At 51.0% G+C, this 20,577-nt stretch overlaps 1 protein-coding gene across 3 annotated transcripts in view; it reads left to right on the top strand.

The window, feature by feature from the left end:
* The window catches only part of CAMTA2 (calmodulin binding transcription activator 2), a 205,152-nt gene that overhangs the window by 43,878 nt on the left and 140,697 nt on the right, over nt 1-20,577 (top strand). The gene's annotated exons all lie outside the window — the stretch shown is intronic.

Below are 20,577 nucleotides of genomic sequence, written 5' to 3'. Positions count from 1 at the left end.
TCTAGCTGCTACACGTCTCTCACGTGACATTATCTAATCAACTTTAACAATCAGTGATAAAGAAAGTAGAGAAGTGTTTTTAAGCCTATAGGGGTTCATGTATCAAGCAGTGTAAATCATGGAGAAGTTGCCCATATCAACCAATCAGCTCCTACCTATTATCTTATAGACTGGACTTGATAGATGCTACTTCAAAGCTGATTGGTTGCGATGGGCAACTTCTCCACTGGCCCACGTCTCACTGCTTAATACATAAACCCCATAGTCACAGTTATACAGGATACATATACCCCATAGTCACAGTTATACAGGATACATATACCCCATAGTCACAGTTATACAGGGTACATATACCCCATAGTCACAGTTATACAGGGTACATATACCCCATAGTCACAGTTATACAGGGTACATATACCCCATAGTCACAGTTATACAGGATACATATACCCCATAGTCACAGTTATACAGGGTACATATACCCCATAGTCACAGTTATACAGGATACATATACCCCATAGTCACAGTTATACTGGATACATATACCCCATAGTCACAGTTATACAGGGTACATATACCCCATAGTCACAGTTATACTGGATACATATACCCCATAGTCACAGTTATACAGGGTACATATACCCCATAGTCACAGTTATACAGGATACATATACCCCATAGTCACAGTTATACAGGATACATATACCCCATAGTCACAGTTATACAGGATACATATACCCCATAGTCACAGTTATACAGGGTACATATACCCCATAGTCACAGTTATACAGGATACATATACCCCATAGTCACAGTTATACAGGATACATATACCCCATAGTCACAGTTATACAGGATACATAAACCCCATAGTCACAGTTATACAGGGTACATATACCCCATAGTCACAGTTATACAGGATACATAAACACCATAGTCACAGTTATACAGGGTACATATACCCCATAGTCACAGTTATACAGGGTACATATACCCCATAGTCACAGTTATACAGGGTACATATACCCCATAGTCACAGTTATACAGGGTACATATACCCCATAGTCACAGTTATACAGGGTACATATACCCCATAGTCACAGTTATACAGGATACATATACCCCATAGTCACAGTTATACAGGGTACATATACCTCATAGTCACAGTTATACAGGGTACATATACCCCATAGTCACAGTTATACAGGATACATATACCCCATAGTCACAGTTATACAGGGTACATATACCCCATAGTCACAGTTATACAGGGTACATATACCTCATAGTCACAGTTATACAGGGTACATATACCCCATAGTCACAGTTATACAGGGTACATATACCCCATAGTCACAGTTATACAGGGTACATATACCCCATAGTCACAGTTATACTGGGAGTTTCACTCGCTATTGGCCCCAAAGTTTTTCTTGTTTACTTGAATGTGGACACACCACCACCGTCAGAAGCAGGAATCCCTACTGACCAGAGGGGGGCGCAGCACAGGCCAAAATTCAAATAGGGGAACTACACCAACTGCCCTCCTCACTGGTTATATCCTCACTGGTTATATCCTCACTGGTTATATCCTCGCTGGTTATATCCTCACTGGTTATATCCTCACTGGTTGTATCCTCACTGGTTGTATCCTCACTGGTTGTATCCTCACTGGTTATATCCTCACTGGTTGTATCCTCACTGGTTATATCCTCACTGGTTATTTCTCTTTCCTCAGGGCTGAGGGACACTGGACCATGGGCGGTAGGTGGGAAGGGCGTGGGTTTGGCACTAAACCCCTGACGTCAGTGTAAGTTAGCGCCTGTGGGGAGAGGCGCGTTGTTTCTGCGCTGCAGCCCTGGTTTAGCTTAGGGATTTTTTGTGTTATGTTTAAGCAGCGCACAGCCAGAGTGTAAATCAGCGGTGAGAGCCGCATCTAAGGGGGGGATGGCGCTTCTCGCCTCCCCGGTTCCACACACTTAGGTCTCTGAGAGCCCGTCTGGGCCCAGGGACCGGCGCTCGCGGTCACCCTGTGAGAGGGTGCCGGCGGAGGGGCGGTCCTGGATGGCGGTAGCCATTTTTCCGGGTTTTTAGCGGCGGCTCCCCTCCATGCAGGGGGTGCGGCGCGCTTGACTGGCTGCCCGGGGGTGCGGGCTTGACCAGAGTTTTCCCCCAAGGGAAGTTCTCCAGGTCTGGGGACCGTGGACCTGGTGGGGGCGAAGCCTGCAGCGCTGCACTCCCCCTCCAGGGGCAGCAAAGACAACGCGCCCTGTATTCACCAGGGAACAGGGCGTCATCCATCAGCGTTTCTCCTGCCCTTCACAGGATGCTCCACAGCTCCCCTGCAACTTCCATCAAGCCAAGTACTGGACACCTGCACTATACTGTGCGGCCTATGTATGTACACTATACTGTGCGGCCTATGTATGTACACTATACTGTGCGGCCTATGTATGTACACTATACTGTGCGGCCTATGTATGTACACTATACTGTGGGGCCTATGTATGTACGCTATACTGTGGGGCCTATGTATGTACGCTATACTGTGCGGCCTATGTATGTACGCTATAGTGTGGGGCCTATGTATGTACACTATACTGTGGGGCCTATGTATGTGCACTATACTGTGCGGCCTATGTATGTGCACTATACTGTGCGGCCTATGTATGTGCACTATACTGTGCGACCTATGTATGTGCACTATACTGTGTGGCCTATGTATGTACACTATACTGTGCGGCCTATGTATGTACACTATACTGTGCGGCCTATGTATGTACACTATACTGTGGGGCCTATGTATGTACTCTATACTGTGCGGCCTATGTATGTACGCTATACTGTGGGGCCTATGTATGTACGCTATAGTGTGGGGCCTATGTATGTACGCTATAGTGTGGGGCCTATGTATGTACGCTATAGTGTGGGGCCTATGTATGTACGCTATAGTGTGGGGCCTATGTATGTACGTTATAGTGTGGGGCCTATGTATGTACGCTATAGTGTGGGGCCTGTGTATGTACACTATACTGTGCGGCCTGTGTATGTACGCTATACTGTGGGGCCTATGTTTCTGTATTATACTTGGGGGCCTATGTATGTACTCAATACTGTGGGGACTATGTGTGTATATTATACTTGGGGGCCTATGTAGGTACACTATTCCATGGGGCCTATGTATGTATACTATACTGTGGGGCCTATGTATGTATGCTATACTGTGGGGCCTATGTATGTACGCTATAGTGTGGGGCCTATGTATGTACGCTATAGTGTGGGGCCTATGTATGTACGCTATACTGTGGGGCCTATGTATGTACGCTATAGTGTGGGGCCTATGTATGTACGCTGTAGTGTGGGGCCTGTGTATGTACACTATACTGTGCGGCCTGTGTATGTACGCTATACTGTGGGGCCTATGTTTCTGTATTATACTTGGGGGCCTATGTATGTACTCAATACTGTGGGGACTGTGTGTATATTATACTTGGGGGCCTATGTAGGTACACTATTCCATGGGGCCTATGTATGTATACTATACTGTGGGGTCTATGTATGTACATTATACTTATGGGGCCTATGTACAGTATGTATACTATACTTGGGGGGCCTCGGTATGTACACTATACGGTGGGGCCTATGTATGTAGATTATACTTGGCCTATGTATGTAGATTATACTTGGCCTATGTATGTACACTATACTGATGAGCCTATGTGTGTACATTATACTTGTGGGGCCTATTATTATTATTATTATCATATATTTATATGGCGCCACAAGTGTTCTGCAGCGCCTTACAAAGTACATAAACAAATTGTAGACAAGCGACTTACAGAACAATACAATACAGGACATGGATAATATATATTGCTACATTAGCGACCATATCACCCAGATAAGCAACAGAGCATAAGCAGCCAAGTGTTAGGTGCCCTGGTGGGGAGTAAGAAGTAAATGACACTATAGTAAGGAGAAGCACAAGAGGGTAGAGAGCCCTGCTCGTGAGAGCTTACATTCTAAAAGGGGGAGGGGAAGATAAACAGGCATGACACAGATGGGGAGGAAGGAGAATGTTGCAGTAAGTTAGGATGAGAGCTGGAAGGCTTTGATGAAGTAGGGGATCTTGAGAGCCCGTTTGTAGGATTGTAGATAGGTGAAGAGTCTGATGGGGAGTGGGAGAGAGTTCCAGAGGTGGGGAGCAGAGCGGGCAAAATCTTGGAGGTGGGAGGAAGTAATCAGCTGGCATGAAAGGCGACGTGCATTAGTTGAACGAAGAGAGAGGAGAGTGAAGGGAGATGAGATCAGAGATGTATATGGGAGAAGATTGGGTGAGGGCTTTGTGAGCGAGCGTGAGAACCTTAAATTGCGTTCTAAAGGGGAAGGGGAGCCAGTGGAGGGCTTGTAGGAGAGGGGAGGCAGATGCAGAGCGTTTTGAGAGGAAGATGAGCCGTGCAGCAGCATTAAGGATACTGGAAAGGAGAGAGATGGGATTTGGGGAGGCCAGATAGGAGGAGGTTACAATAGTCCAATCTGGAGATGACCAGTGAGTGTATGAGGGTTTTTGTAGCATCCTGGGTGAGAAAGGGTCTGATCCTGGGAATATTCTTGAGATGGAAACGACAAGACTGTGAGAGGTTCTGGATATGTGGTTTGAAGGAGAGGGATGAGTCCAGGATAACTCCAAGACAGCGCACTTTGGGACTAGATGAGATAGTTATTCCATCAATTGATAAAGAAATAATGGGACATGATGTTATGTGGGAGGGTGGGAAGATGATCAGCTCTGTCTTAGACATATTAAGTTTAAGAAATCGCTGGGACATCCAGGAAGAGACAGCAGAGAGACAGTTGGAGACACGAGTGAGGAGAGAGGGGGAGAGATCAGGGGAGAAAAGGTAGATTTGAGTATCATCAGCATAGAGATGATAATGGAGGTCAAAAGAGCTGATGAGTTCACCTAGAGAGGGAGTATAGAGGGAGAATAGGAGAGGACCAAGAACAGAACCTGGGGGAACACCTACTGTAAGAGGCTGTGGGGGGGAAGAGGAGTCATGAGAGGAAACTGAGAAAGATCGGTCAGAGAGGTAGGAGGACAGCCAGGAGAGAGCAGTGTCACATAGACCAATGGAGTGAAGGATATGCAGCAGGAGAGGGTGGTCCACAATGTCAAAAGCAGCAGAGAGGTCAAGGAGAATGAGCAGGGAGTAGTGGCCCTTGGATTTGGCAGCAAGGAGGTCATTGCTGACTTTTGTGAGGGCAGATTCAGTGGAGTGGAGAGAACGGAAGCCAGACTGAAAAGGGTCAAGGAGGGAGTGGGAGGAAAGAGAGGTGGTAAGGCGTTTGTAGACAATCCACTCAAGGAGTTTGGAGGCATAAGGGAGTCGAGAGATGGGACGGTGGTTAGAAAGAAGGTTAGGATCAAGGGTAGATTTTTTTTTAAGAATGGGGGAGACAAGGGCATGCTTGAATGCAGAAGGAACAGTGCCTGATGAGAGGGAGAGGTTACTGAGGTGGGCAAGATGGGAGCAGGCAGAGAGAGAGGAAGCGGAGGAGGCGGGAGGGGATAGGATCATGGGGGGAGGTGGAAGGGGGGGAGGACCGGATGAGGGCCATGACTTCCTCTCTAGATACAGGGGAGAAGGATGTTAGAGTTGGTAAAGTTGATGGGGAGGTGTTATCTGGGAAAGGAGGAGGTGGAGTGCTGGGGGACTGGTTGGATATGATGTCCTGACGTATTGAGTCAATTTTGGATGTAAAGTAGGTAGCAAAGTCAAGGGCAGTGAGCAAGGAGGGGAGACGAGGAGGGGGTGGGCGAAGGAGGGAGTTGAAGGTGATGAAGAGACGCTGGGGATTAGAGGACTGAGAGGAGATGAGGTTCTTGAAGTATGACTGTTTAGAGAGGGAGGCCTATGTATGTAGATTATACTTGTGGGGCCTATGTATGTAGATTATACTTGTGGGGCCTATGTATGTAAATTATACTTGTGGGGCCTATGTATGTACATTATACTTGTGGGGCCTATGTATGTACATTATACATGGGGGCCTCGGTATGTACACTATACTGTGGGGCCTATGTGTGTACATTATACTTGTGGAGCATATGTGTGTACATTATACTTGTGGGGCCTATGTATGTACACTATACTGGTGGGGCCTATGTATGTACACTATAGTTGTAGGGCCTATGATGTACACTATACTTGTAGGGCCTATATATGTACACTATACTTGTAGGGCCTATGTATGTACACTATACTTGTAGGGCCTATGTATGTACACTATACTGGTGGGGCCTATGTATGTACACTATACTTGTAGGGCCTATGGCGTACACTATACTGGTGGAGCCTCTATATGTACACTATACTTGTGGGGCCTTGGTATGTACATTATACTTGTGGAGCCTCTATATGTACACTATACTTGTAGGGCCTATGGTGTACACTATACTGGTGGAGCCTCTATATGTACACTATACTTGTACGGCCTATGGTGTACACTATACTGGTGGAGCCTCTATATGTACACTATACTTGTAGGGCCTATGTATGTACACTATACTGGTGGAGCCTCTATATGTACACTATACTTGTAGGGCCTATGTATGTACACTATACTTGTAGGGCCTATGTATGTACACTATACTTGTAGGGCCTATGTATGTACACTATACTTGTAGGGCCTATGTATGTACACTATACTTGTAGGGCCTATGTATGTACACTATACTTGTAGGGCCTATGTATGTACACTATACTTGTAGGGCCTATGTATGTACACTATACTTGTAGGGCCTATGGTGTACACTGTCACTAAATGTACGTGTCTTGTGTTACTATGTCCTATTGACTGCCCATGTCACACTGTATTAGCTGCCTATGTATTAGGTCACATGCTAATGTCTGATTTCTACTTCAGGGTCCATAGGGGGTCCACAGGGTTGACCTTGGGGTATAGGTTGGGAACCAAATCCGGGCACCACGCAGTTAAAGCTTTTAGCTCCCAGGATGCACTGGGTCCACTCTCCCTATAACCCCACCCCCAAGCCAGAGGCACCTCAGTTTAAGTTGGTGCCCGGCCGGAGTCGGGTCACCGTTAGCGCAGGGGGAGCTGATTAGCAGCCCCTAAGCTTATTTTATTTTTTTAGGGACAAAGTTTTTTCATGGACTTTGGACTCTTCAGAGCGGCAGCGTCGGACTGTCCATAGGACGTCTAAGCTGCCGCTCCGTCACCCCGCTGGCGCTGAGACGCCAGTACAGATCTGGGGATCTCAGCGGGACCCCAGAGTCTGTACTAGCTGGACTCTGCGGGCGCCCAGGACTGCTGCCGGATCCACGGGGAGCAGGTAAGGTCGCGGATCACCGCTTGCGGTGATCCGCGCATTTCAAATGCAGTCCTGTGCCTCCGGTCTCAGGGGACAGACCGGAGGCGCCGGCAGTGGCGGCGGGCCCCCCATACCCCGTGTGTCCACTAGACCACCAGGGACTTAACGATCGGTGCAGGGAGCCGGCGTCCCGGGGGTTAATAGCCGGCCAGGGGAGGCAGCCTTCCCTGTTACAGCGGCTCCTCCCTTCAGCTCAGCGCGCCTTTCAGTATCCATAGTCTGGCGTCGCTGAGCTGCTTCCTCCGCGGGCCACGCTTCCTCTGAGGTCTCCAGCGGCCATTTTATCTCTGTGGTGCAGCAGAAATCTCTCAGGATGGCAGTGAGTCCAGTCCCCCTGCGTACCTCACCATCAGGTCAGTGTACACAGCGCTGTAGCCTTCCCAGACACTGAATCTGGGCAGTTGAATGCAGTGTAATAGTGCAGTATATTATATGACATGTTTATGTATATATGTATATATCTGCATTGTATGTGACTTATGCTAGTGCTGACTGTACTTTATTCTCTCACCTGTCAGTGTATATCTATCCCTTTTCTTTATCTGCCCTAATACAGCTGTACTTAGGGTGGTTCTGAGACCTCACATTTATATACTTGTTAATATTTGTGTGGTTTGTCACATACTGTTGCGTGCTGCACGTTGCCATATTTTAGATGGAACTGTGTGTTGCATACGCTGAAAATGGGTCCCTGCAGCTAATTTTTGGCATCAGTCAGGACCAGTATAGTGCTGCTTAATATTTCCACCAAGATTGGTCAGATATGTCTGACCAGGAGAGCGTTATACTGCACCCATTTTTACTATCCTGCAAGTCATGTGCTGCAGGTGTTAGTGCGGAGGATTTGACTCATAAAGGGTTCTATATGTGGCGTCATCTGGTGCCGGCCTCTTTCACGACCCCCTTGGGCGATTTGTTTTCTCGGGATCCTCTCAATTGCGGATCGCCGGGCGGGCCCCATTGTTGTACCTCACTTGGGGTTACTTCACCATACTGCCCTTTTCATCTCAGGGTATCTCGCAGCTTCTTGCACTCTTCCCCTGTGACACAGACTACCGCTCCCTGCAGGGGTTTTTCGCAGTATATGAATTCCCCCTGGTGCCACAATAGTCTGTCATTCCCCTTGCAGGGATTACCACAACAGCCACCCTGGGTGGATGTTGTTTTCTACGAAACGCTAATTGGCGTGGTTGACGCCCTGTGGTTACTTCCCAGTTGGCTCTGCCGTGAACTGGGTACTGTTCGGGGCTCTTTCCCTCTTACACGGGGGGAAGTCTATTTCAGGTATTATTATCCCTGCTTTCTACTTCAGGGTCCACAGGGTGACCTTGGGGTATAGCTGGATCCTGGATCCTCGGGCACCACGGAGTTAAAGCTTTTAGCTGCTCCCAGGATGCACTTGGGTCCAACCTCCCCTATACCCCGCCCCCGAGCCACAGGCACCTCAGTTTTAGATGGTGCCCGGCCGGAGTCGGGTCACCCTGCGGGGTGGGCTGCAGGAGCAGCCCCCTAAAGCTTTTAATTTTTTATTGAACTTAGTTAAATTTATTTATTTTTTACTATTAGTTTTTTCTCTAGAGCAGCAGCGCTGGGCTGTCTGTACAGACGCCCACGCTGCCGCTCCTTCTCCCTGCTGGCGCCGCGACGCCAGCACTGAACTGGGGATCGCGGCGGGGGAAGCCACAGTCTGTACTAGCCGGACTCTGGCTTCCCCCGGGACTGCTGCCGGAAGACGCCGGGGAGATCAGGTAAGCCGCGCACCGCTGATTAGCGGCGGTGCGCGGGTTCCTTGTAAATGCAGTCCCATGCCCCCGGTCTAGGGGACAGACCGGGGGCGCTAGCGGTGGCGGCGGGCCCCCCCTCCAGCGGAGGCATACCCCGCCAGACCACTAGACCACCAGGGTTAATATCGCGGCAAGCGGGATGCCGGCAACCCGGGGGTTAATATGCTAGCCAGGGGAGGAAGCCTTCCCTGTCTAGCGGCTCCTCCCCTCAGCTCAGCGCGCCTTTCAGCTCGGAGTCTGGCGTCGCTGAGCTGCAGATACTCGGCCACTCCTCCTCTGAGGTCTCCAGCGGCCATTTTCTTACTGGCAGCGTGGATACTCTCAGGGAGCACGCGGACCGGTCCCCCTGTGTACCTCTCCCCTGCAGAAGGACAGTGTACACAGCACTATAGCCCTCCCAGACACTGAATCTGGGAGGTTGATTGTAGTGGAAAGGTGCAGTGAGTATATCTTCCTGCATGGTATGTGACTTTTGCTAGTGCTGCCTGTCTGTGTCTTTTTTCTACTTACTGTCAGCCTGTACCTATCCCTTTCCTTCTCCTACAAGCCCTACAGGTGTGCGGGGGAAGGGTGTTTCTACTGACCTCACCTATATAGATCACGTATTTGTGAGGTCCGTCACATACAGTTGTGTGCTACACAGTACCATATTGTGGGCTGTTGTTCAGCACATTGGTGAGTGCGCACGTTTTCTTCCTAAGTCATGTCTGAGGAGGAGATTGAGCACTCCGGGGCTCCAGCATTGTTCTCCTGCAGGCGCTGTTCTGCAGGAGTGGATAGGGAGGATTTGTCACAGGACGGCCTGTGCGGACGGTGCCAGGCGGTCCCTGGTACGTCTAAACCTCCCATTTCGCAGGAGCCACCATGGGCGATGTTTTCCCAGGTGCTGGTGTCCATCGCGGACCGTCTGTCGGTCCCGACTGCCGCCCCTACTAGGGCGTTGCCCCAGCCTGCCATCCCCCATTCCCCGGGTGTCCCACAATTATTGCAGACTCCCCCGGGGTCTCAGCCTGTTGGTCCCTATGCGGGGTTGCCAATGTATATTCAGTCCACCCCTGTGGCACAGCCGGCTGTGGTGCCGTTTCAGGCTCCTGTGACAGCTCCTCCACCCTGGGTGGATGCGCTTTCCCACACTGTCCAAGATTTGGCGGCAGCATCTTCGGCTTTTCAGTCGATGTTGAGCAGTGACGTGCCCTCCAGGGCGTCTAAACGCTCAGTCATGGCACAGGCTGCGCATCTTTCGGATTCTGAGGGGTTCTCGGATGATGGTGAGGTACAGGATGACTCAGCCTCAGATGCCTCAGTCCAGGAGGTAGACACTAAGTCTTCCATCAATGTGCGGGCTCTGGTTAAGGCGGTGCGGGCTATTCTTCTGATTGAGGATGAGGCACCCGCTCCCAAGTCAAGGTATCCTAGTTTTAAAAAAGCTAAGGTTACTTCTACAGCGTTCCCCTTGTCTGATCAGTTGACTGATCACATGGCGGTGGCCTGGCAGACGCCCAGTAAGCGTTTCCTGCCACAGAAACGCTTGGCGTCCAATTATCCATTCCCGGAAGCGCATTGTAAGAAATGGGAAACTCCGCCTGCAGTCGATTCCCATGTAACACGCCTCATCAGGAGTGCTACTTTGCCATTGCCGTCTATATCCTCGCTGAAGGATCCTACGGACAGGAAGGTGGAGACTTGTCTAAAGTCTATTTATTCTCTCTCAGGGGCTGTAGCCCGGCCGTCCATGGCCATCTCCTGGGTGGCCAAGGCCATTGAGGGGTGGGCCAACGCCTTGGAGGACACGTTTACGGATGAATCTCCGGACGTCCAGGGGGCGTTGTTAGGACAGATGAGAGATGCCGCCTCCTACATTGGAGAAGCATCTTTGGATGCTAGCCTGTTGACCTCTAGGGTTTCGGCGGCAGCAGTGTCTGCTCGTAGATCCTTGTGGTTGCGGTCTTGGAGAGCAGACGCGGATTCAAAGAAAGGCTTGGAGGCCTTACCTTTTAATGGGGAATTACTATTTGGTCCGGACCTGGACAAAATAGTAGATACCCTGGCAAAATCCAAGTCAGCCTTCCTCCCTTCAGCTACTACACCTGCTAAGGTCAGAAGCTCGGCCTTTCGTTCCTTTCGGGTTCAGGGCAAGGCAAAGGGTCAGTCCTTCCCGAGGCAGTCCGCACCCAAGACCGCCACAAAGCCAAAGAAGCAAGCCTGGAGTGCTAGGCGCCCTTCTTCCAAGCCAGAAGATAAGCCTTCTGCGTGATGGGACGGGCCTCCCTCTGGGGGACCCCAGAGTGGGAGGCCGACTTCTTCAATTCGCCCAGTGCTGGCACAATACCACCACGGATGCCTGGGTGCGAGAAGTGGTCTCCCAGGGGTACGCCCTGTCTTTTCGGCACAGGCCGCCTGGCCAGTTTTTTTGCACAAGTCCTTCTCAGGACAAAACCAAGGCCTTGCAGGTTCAGGAAGCCATAGAGGCCTTGCTGACGGCGGGGGTCATTATACCCGTACCACAGTCTCAACGTGGGATGGGGTATTACTCTACGCTGTTTCTGGTGCAGAAACCCAATGGCTCTCATCGCCCCATCCTCAATTTGAAGTCCCTGAACAGGTTTCTCAGGGTTCCCAAATTCAGGATGGAAACTTTGCGTTCCATCATACTGGCGATGGAACCGGGGGATTATATGGTCTCCCTGGATATCCAGGACGCCTACCTCCATGTGCCTATAGCAACATCGCACCAAAGGTTTCTGCGGTTTGCTATTCTCCACAACCACTACCAATTCAGGGCTCTACCCTTTGGTCTCTCCACGGCACCAAGGGTATTTACCAAGGTGATGGCGGTCATGGCGGCTCACCTTCGGAGCCAGGGGATACGGTTGCTACCGTATCTAGACGACCTCCTCTTGCTGGCAAGCTCCCCGGAGGTACTGATCCAGCATCTCCACCTGACGGTCGCTTGTCTACAGGCGCACGGCTGGTTGATCAACTGGAAGAAATCCTCCCTCATCCCATCACAACGGATGGTTCATTTGGGGGCCCTGCTGGACTCTCGTCAGCAACGGATTTTTCTGACTCCAGAGAAGGTCTCCTCCTTACAGCTGCGGATTCACAGTTGTCTGAGCAGTGGCAGAGTGTCGGTGCACTCAGCGATGAGAGTTTTGGGGTCCATGGTGTCGGCATTCGACATGGTGGAGTTTGCCCAGTTCCATTCCAGGCCCCTGCAGGGGCTGATTCTTTCAGAATGGAACGGATTGCCACACAGGATCCGCTCTCAGATGCTGGTGTTGTCCTCGGAGGTGCGTCTGTCCCTAGCCTGGTGGCTGCAGACAGCGCATCTCCTGGAGGGGCGCCCCTTTTGGATCCCGGAATGGGTTCTGCTCACGACAGATGCCAGTCTCCGGGGTTGGGGGGCGGTGACAGGCTCCTTGTCACTTCAGGGTCGTTGGTCGGCGGAGGAAGCGATTCTTCCCATCAACATCCTGGAACTGCGGGCAGTATACAGAGCCCTGCAGTCGTCCGGCACCGCTCTTCACGGAAGGGCCGTTCAGGTGCAGTCAGACAACGCCACCACGGTGGCGTACATCAATCACCAGGGAGGGACTCGCAGTCGAGCTGCGATGTCGGAGGTGTCCCGCGTCCTGGCTTGGGCGGAGCGCTATCTTCCAGCTCTCTCGGCAGTTTTCATCCCAGGAGTCCTCAATTGGGAGGCAGACTTCCTCAGCCGTTACGATGTGCATCCCGGGGAATGGTCGCTTCATCCAGAGGTATTCCAACTACTCGTGGACAAGTGGGGGCTGCCAGAGCTGGACCTGATGGCGTCCCGTTACAATCACAAGCTGCCTGTGTACGGGTCAAGGACAAGGGACGCAGGCGCAAGTCTGATAGACGCGCTGTCGGTGAAATGGCTGTTTCAACTGGCTTACTTGTTCCCTCCGATATCTCTGCTGCCTCGGGTCCTGCGCAAGTTCAAACAGGACGGAGGCACACTGATCCTGGTGGCCCCAGCGTGGCCCAGAAGGCCGTGGTACTCCGATCTGCGGAGCCTGTCCATCGACGCTCCGTACCTCCTACCTCAACGGCGGGACCTGTTGTCTCAGGGGCCCTGTCTTCACCCGGATCTGGGTCGACTATCTTTGACGGCGTGGCTCTTGAGACAGCCGTCCTGAGGTCTCGGGGCTTTTCTAGCTCCGTTATTACCACCATGCTGAGGGCGCGCAAGCCTACTTCCGCGAGGATCTATCACAGAGTGTGGCACACTTACTTTCAGTGGTGCGAGGCCAGAAACTATGATCCCCAGGTGTTCCGAGTTTCGCGTATTCTGGCTTTCCTTCAGTCCGGTTTGGACTTAGGATTACGTCTTTCTTCACTGAAGGTACACGTGTCTGGTCTGTCGGTGTGGTTCCAGCGCAGGATCGCTGCTATGCCGGACGTACACACCTTTTTCCAGGGTGTTTTGAGAATCCAGCCTCCCTTTGTGCCACCTGTGGCCCCGTGGGATTTGGCGGTGGTTCTTAGGGCCTTACAGGGTCCTCCTTTTGAGCCCTTGGAGTCAGTGGAGCTCAAGTGGCTAACTTTTAAAACTGTTTTCCTCTTGGCAATTGCTTCTGCCAGGAGGGTTTCAGATTTGGGGGCGCTTTCTTGTCGTCCCCCTTTTCTGATTTTTCATCAGGACAGAGCGGTGCTTCGCACTCGTCCTGATTTCCTGCCTAAGGTGGTTTCCAGGTTCCACATTAATCAGGAAATTGTTGTACCAGCCTTTCAGTCACCTGATCTTTCGGCTGGGGAGACTTCCTTAGACGTTGTAAGGGCACTCCAGGTTTATGTGGACCGGACTAGTTCTGTGAGGAAGTCGGATTCTTTGTTTATCCTCTTTGGTTTTCACAAGAGGGGTTGGCCTGCCAACAAACAGACTCTAGCCCGTTGGCTTCGTTCTGTTATTATTGAGGCTTATATGCAGGAGGGTTTAGCTGTTCCAGCCTCTGTTAAGGCTCATTCCACTCGGTCCGTGGGCCCTTCTTGGGCTGCTAGCCGTGGCGCCTCTGCTGTTCAGCTCTGTAAGGCGGCCACCTGGTCTTCCATTCAGACCTTTTTGAGGTTCTATGCGTTTGACACCTTTGCCTCTCAGGATGCATCCTTTGGGCGCCGGGTTCTCCTATCAGCACAGGAGCGTCCCCGCCCTTAGTTGGACTGCTTTGGGACATCCCCAAGGTCACCCTGTGGACCCCTATGGACCCTGAAGTAGAAAACAAGAGATATGGTAAGAACTTACCTTTGTTATCTCTGTTTCTACGAAGTCCATAGGGTCCACAGGGCACCCGCCCTGACGCACCTGGCTTCATAAGGGCTCTGTGACTGGTCACCAGTTTTCCGTCTCCCATTTCTGTGAGTATGGTTCTTGTGTGTTCCAGTCTTCCTTCTCTCTGTTTCGTCTCCTCCTCCGGCCTGGGCTGCTTACCAACTGAGGTGCCTGTGGCTCGGGGGCGGGGTATAGGGGAGGTTGGACCCAAGTGCATCCTGGGAGCAGCTAAAAGCTTTAACTCCGTGGTGCCCGAGGATCCAGGATCCAGCTATACCCCAAGGTCACCCTGTGGACCCTATGGACTTCGTAGAAACAGAGATAACAAAGGTAAGTTCTTACCATATCTCTTGTTTTAGGGCTGGTAGCAGGTCCATTCTGGTTAGAGTGAATGTTGACCTGCACCTGTATCATACACCCTCAGTATTGCGTGCCTTCGGGTTACCTGTTGCTGACTAGCGGGTGGATCGCATAGCGGGACTCTGGCTGTTGCCAGATAGGAGGTGTTACAACAGTGTTTGGCCTCCTGTCCCAAATTCCCTGAGGGTCATCACGAGCCCCTCCTGGGGGGGATGGGCGTGTTACTCGTCTGATTACAGACGTTACTACGCCTCCCATTCCTGCGTGGTCGGATTCTTCGGATCCGTAGGTGGTAACTCTGTCTGAAATCAGTATACTTGCTTTCAGGAGTTGTTACCCATCCTACCATGGCTATAGCATGGTTGGTTAATACTATTGCATATTGGGTTGATGCATTTGTAACGTTTTTTCCCCTCCAACACGTCGGGGTTCAAATGTATTTGGTCGCTCACGTAATATATGCTGTTGTCATAGGTGGAAATGCCTATATTGGATACCAGTCTCCTAACTTTCAGAGTTCCGGCTGCGACTGTATCCTCCGTAATACCCTATGGCTGCGCTCTGGGAATGCAGAGGTGCAGATACCATCTTTAGGGTTGATATTGTTTGGTCCTGACCTTGACAAGATTGTAGTAACATTGGCAGTATTACTAACGACAAGTTTACCGCTTTCAGCTATGCCCACTACAAGGCCTCAGACTAAGTCTGTTAAGTCTTTTTTGTCCTCTGGGTCAGCCTAAAGGTCTGTTTCTTCGTAGACTGTCGGCATCTACAAGGGCCGACATATCCAGTACCGAGCAGGCCTGGACTGCCAGCCGATCCTGCTTCTGAACCTACGGATAGCTCTTCAGTCTGACGGGACAGGCCTACAACTGGGAGATACCGATTTTCTCAGTTCGCCCGGTATTAGTGTCAAGTTGCCGCGGCTACGTGGGTAGGAGGGTACGCCCTCTTTACAAGGGCCTTACAGATCCAGAAAGCTATGCAGTTGTTGCGGTAAGCGGAGCTAATTAGGCCATCCCCACTATCTCAGTGAGGGACTGGTTGTTCTGTTTTCTTTCTGGTGCGGTGGCTGAATGGTCCTCTTTGGCCTATTCTCTGTCTCAATTCCCTGAACCAGTTCCTAAAGCTACCTGGGCTCAGGAGGAAATCCCTATGCTCCATCATACGATGTTTGGAACCTGGGGACTTTAGGGTATCACTGGATATACAGGACGCGTGCCTACGGGTACTTACAGAGACCTTTCCTCAGCATGGGCTGAGGTTTGCTGTATCACAGCAACACTTACAATTTTTCGGGCTCTGCCTGTTGGGACTGTCCTCAGCCCCACAGGGGTTTACCAGCGTTTTGGATTTTCTGACAGTTCTTCTGTGCAGTATATCCCAATGCTCCTGTACCTGGACGGCCTCCTGCTCTTAGCGGGATCACCGGGGTACTTTACGGCCAGGTCAGGATGACTGTGGCTTCTTCAGGGTGCAGACGTTTAATCAACGGGGAAAAAGTCCTCCCTGCATCCCTCTCTGGGTATTCTTCATCTAGGATCCCTGCTGGATTCTCAGAATCTGAGAATTCTTCTGGCGTAAGACGGAATCTCCTCTCTTCCATTAGGAGTACATGGTTGTCTGCGCAGTCGACAGATGTCTTTACACTCTGGGATGCATGGTGGAATGGGCTCAGTTCCATTCCAGGCCTTTCCATAATTGGCTCATCTCCAGATGGAATGAGTTTTTTCTGTCGGATAACTGTTCAAACGATGATGCTCTCTCCGGAGGCAAGTCGGTCCCTGTCCGGGTGGCTATGGCCATCTCGTCCAGGGTTTTCTTTGCTAGGGACAGTGTCTGGATCGAATCCTTTTCAGTGCAGTTGGACGTCTGTCGATTCCACCCTGTCAATTAACTTACTCTGGCATAACTCTTGTTTCCCGGTGAACCTGAAAAGGTTCAGTCCGACAGGGTCAGGACAGTGGCTTCCTTTTTAGCAACACTGTTCGTTGGGTGGCAATGACAGGTATGTCACATATTCGGACATAGTCCGAGGGTCTCCTCCCGACCATCTCGGCAGCGTTCATTTCAGGAGCTCTCCATTGGGAAGCGGGAGTCCTCAGCCGTCACGACGTGCATCCCGGGGACTAGTCTCTTCCCCAAGAGAGGTTTCATCTCCTGGTGAGCAGGGGGGGCCCCCCTGAGGTGACCCTCATGGCCTTCTGACTTTATCACACTATGGTGTTACAGTTCAGCTCTGGGGATTCTGAAGCAAACTTCAGCGACTCTTTGTCGGTGAAGTGGTCCTTCCACTTTGTGTACCTGTGTTCTCCGGTCTCCCTTCTTCCTCGAGGTCTTTGGAAGTGTTTTCAATCGAGACGGAGATGCTTTCCTGCTGGTGGCTCCTGATTGCCCCAGATGTCAGGGGTACTTGGATCTTCGGAGTCTCTACATCAATACTCCATCCCTGATGCTTCACTGCCCGGACCTGTTGTCTCAGGGTCCTTGGTTTTGCCTTGGACCTGGGTCGTTTGTCTTTGAATGTGTCCTTACAGTGGTCTTACGGCTTCCCTGGCTTTGTCATCGTTGGAATGATTAGAGCACATGGATCAGCTTTTGCTGGGACCTACCACAAACTGTGGCAGCCATAAATCTTATGGTATTGTACCTGTCGATACAATCCTCCGGTGTCCAGGATTTCCAGATATTCTGGCATTCCTTCCGGCTGGCTTGGGTTTCACACTTGGCCTGGTCTTCCTGACAGTGCGGATCTCTACACTGTCAGTATGGTTAAGATATGGAATTGCTTCACTCTGGTATCCAGTTCATCCTTTGGAGTGTTTTCTTGATTATGCCTCCATTTGTCCTCCCTAGGGACTCCTTGGGTGTAAGTAGTGGTTCTTCGTTACCTCCGGGGACAGTCAATGGAACCGCTGGTTGTGATAGCCATTACATGGTCTATTGCTTAGGCTCTCTCTTTCTCTCAGGGTGTTTATATCAACCAGGAGAGTGTCTGAATTGGGAGCGTTCTCATGTGGCTCCCTCTTCTGGAGGGCATCATGTCAGGGTGGGAGTTGCTCTCGCCCTGTGTTTCTTCTTAGTGGTTTTCAGGTTCCATATTATTCTGGAACTTATGGTACGGCCATTCTGTCCCCAGTCCTCTCGGCTGGTGTGGCCTCATTGACTGTGGTCTGGCCTCTTTGGATTTATGTGATCCGTTCAGGTTCCTTACGGAAATCGGACTCCTTATTGGTGGTCTGAGATTTCTGGTTTTCACAGGAAAGGATGGCCGGCCTATAACCAAATGTTGGCTTGGATGGCCTCGTAGGTCTTCCTCAGGGGCCTACCCATGGGTTGCCTTCCTGTTGTTGATGCTTGTTTTTTCTCGGGCCATGTGACCCTCGTGTGCGGCTCGCTGTGGCGCCTCGGCTGTTTTGCCTTACTAGGTGGCCACGTGGTCTTCTGTCCACACCTTTTTAAGGTTCTAGGCATTGGTTTCCTTTGCCTCTCAGGATGCTTCCTTTTTGGCGACGGATTCTCCTCTCAGCACAGGAGCGTCCCCACCCTTGGTTGAACTGCTTTGGGACATCCCCAAGGTCAACCCTGTGGACCCCCTATGGACCCTGAAGTAGAAAACAAGAGATATGGTAAGAACTTACCTTTGTTATCTCTGTTTCTACGAAGTCCATAGGGTCCACAGGGCGCCCGCCCTGACGCACCTGGCTTCATATGGGCTGTGTGGCTGGTCACCGGTTTTCCGTCTCCCATTTCGGTGAGTATGGTTATTGAGTGTTCCAGTTTTCTCTCTCTTTTTCTCTCCTCCTCCGGCCTTTGGCTACTTACAAACTGAGGTGCCTCTGGCTTGGGGGTGGGGTTATAGGGAGAGTGGACCCAGTGCATCCTGGGAGCTAAAAGCTTTAACTGCGTGGTGCCCGGATTTGGTTCCCAACCTATACCCCAAGGTCAACCCTGTGGACCCTATGGACTTCGTAGAAACAGAGATAACAAAGGTAAGTTCTTACCATATCTCTTGTTTTACATAGTGCACAACTGTCCTGTGTTACAAGGGGCGCACAGATAGTGTAATGGTTAGCATTGCTGCCTCACCACAGTGTGGGTTATTTCCCCGCCACAACCCTAATCATCAGGAGTTGGTTGGTAGGGATATTGCTAGTAGGCCTCAGGCTGCATAGGGCCCGGTGACGCGCAGGCACCTGAGGTGCTGAGTCCGCCATGGTGGGGTAAGCGTAGGCTCCTGCTCTCAGCAGGTCCGTGGTTATCCTGGCAAAGTAGCTTCTGCTCCAGGCACAGACTTTGGCAGGCTCTGCGGTGCGAGGCACAGGTGGAGATTGTTTTTGGAGGCGTCTTCCTCCTCATAAACAGTTCTGCATATGTAGGAATTTCCGAAGCCTTGGCCAGTCTCGAATTGTGATGAGGACCCACTGTCCTCTTTGACTAATTGCTGCTGTGTGCCACTTTTTAGTGAATATGGCTTCCCAAGCGCGGGCGACGGGAAGTCACTACTTCACCTTTGGCGATTCTTTCTCCAGTCTCATCAGGGAGGCCTAGGAAACGCCAGATTACCAGGTCATCATTCCTTGCACATTTGCTTCCAACGGCTTAGGTACCCAGGTGGAAGCACATCCCACTGTTCTCGCTGCGACAGACTTTTCGCTCAACGCATGCAACCTATTTTAATGATCTACTAGCTAACCCTTGGAGGGTTGTCTCCTGTCTATTCTCATATGTTCGGGGGACATGACTCTGGCTTGGCGAGCCTTGACATAATTGGTGTCTACTATATTGTCTAAGAATTTACAATAGTTCGCCCTGGGATTCCCTGCCGGTTGGGGGGGCAATTTCTGCGGGGCAGCACAGATGGTGTAGTGGTTAGCATTCCTGCCTCACAGCGCCGAGGCCGTGGGTTTGGTTCCCACTTTGGTCCTGGCTGTGTGGAGTTTGTATGTTCTCCCTGTGGTATTCTGGTTTTCTCACACACTCCAAATATCACTTGTCTAGAGTCTCTGTGTGGGAAGCCATGCAAATACAGGTAGCTGAGGGACTTCAACTGTGGCTGTCTGGGCTCAAAGGCCCTTTTTGGCACTTATACCAGAATGTTCCTTACAATATTTTCTGTTGGGTGGGAATGTTCTTTCTGTGCCAGTACTGGTTGCCATGTTCCCCACAGGTTCAGAAAAATATTTTTTCTTCCGGCAGAGGTCCCCTCCAGAGGGGTCTGTTTTTTTTCCAAGAGTACGCCCCTCTTTTCTGTCTTCCACAGGATTTTCTGGTACCATCACCATTTTGGTGTCAGGGTTCCAGGGGTAGCCTTGGGCCTCTTGAGGTATCTTTTATACCCAGTACAGGTGCAAATAGTGAGTTCAGCAACCATTGAGTGACGTCTTGAGGCATCTGGGTGCTAGGCATCAGGGCTAGGGTGCCACCTTGAACCAAGGCAGTGCTTTTGCAGTGCTTTTGATTTCTCAACGTCGCTCTTCCCCAGGTGCGGCATGGGGGCATTGACCGAGCCATCGTTCTTATCCTCTCAACCGGTGGTTTTGTTACAGTCCTGCCGCAGGCTTAGAAACTAGTTTTCTGATTCCTTTCTGGTTCGATTGCTGGATGGGTTTTTCCGGCCAACCTTGGATCTTCGTACCTCGAGCTCCACGGAGTGGGTAGTTCTATTCAGAGCCCACAGCACGGAGGTCAACTCATACCCGCTCTGTGTATGGAACACATACCCTCACCGTTTTGGGAAGGTCGTTTTC

The sequence above is a fragment of the Taudactylus pleione genome, unplaced genomic scaffold (genome assembly GCF_031769625.1).
Source record: "Taudactylus pleione unplaced genomic scaffold, aTauple2 ptg001299l, whole genome shotgun sequence".
Taxonomy (NCBI): Eukaryota; Metazoa; Chordata; class Amphibia; order Anura; family Myobatrachidae; genus Taudactylus; species Taudactylus pleione.
This window is presented reverse-complemented; position numbering and strand designations above follow the sequence as displayed.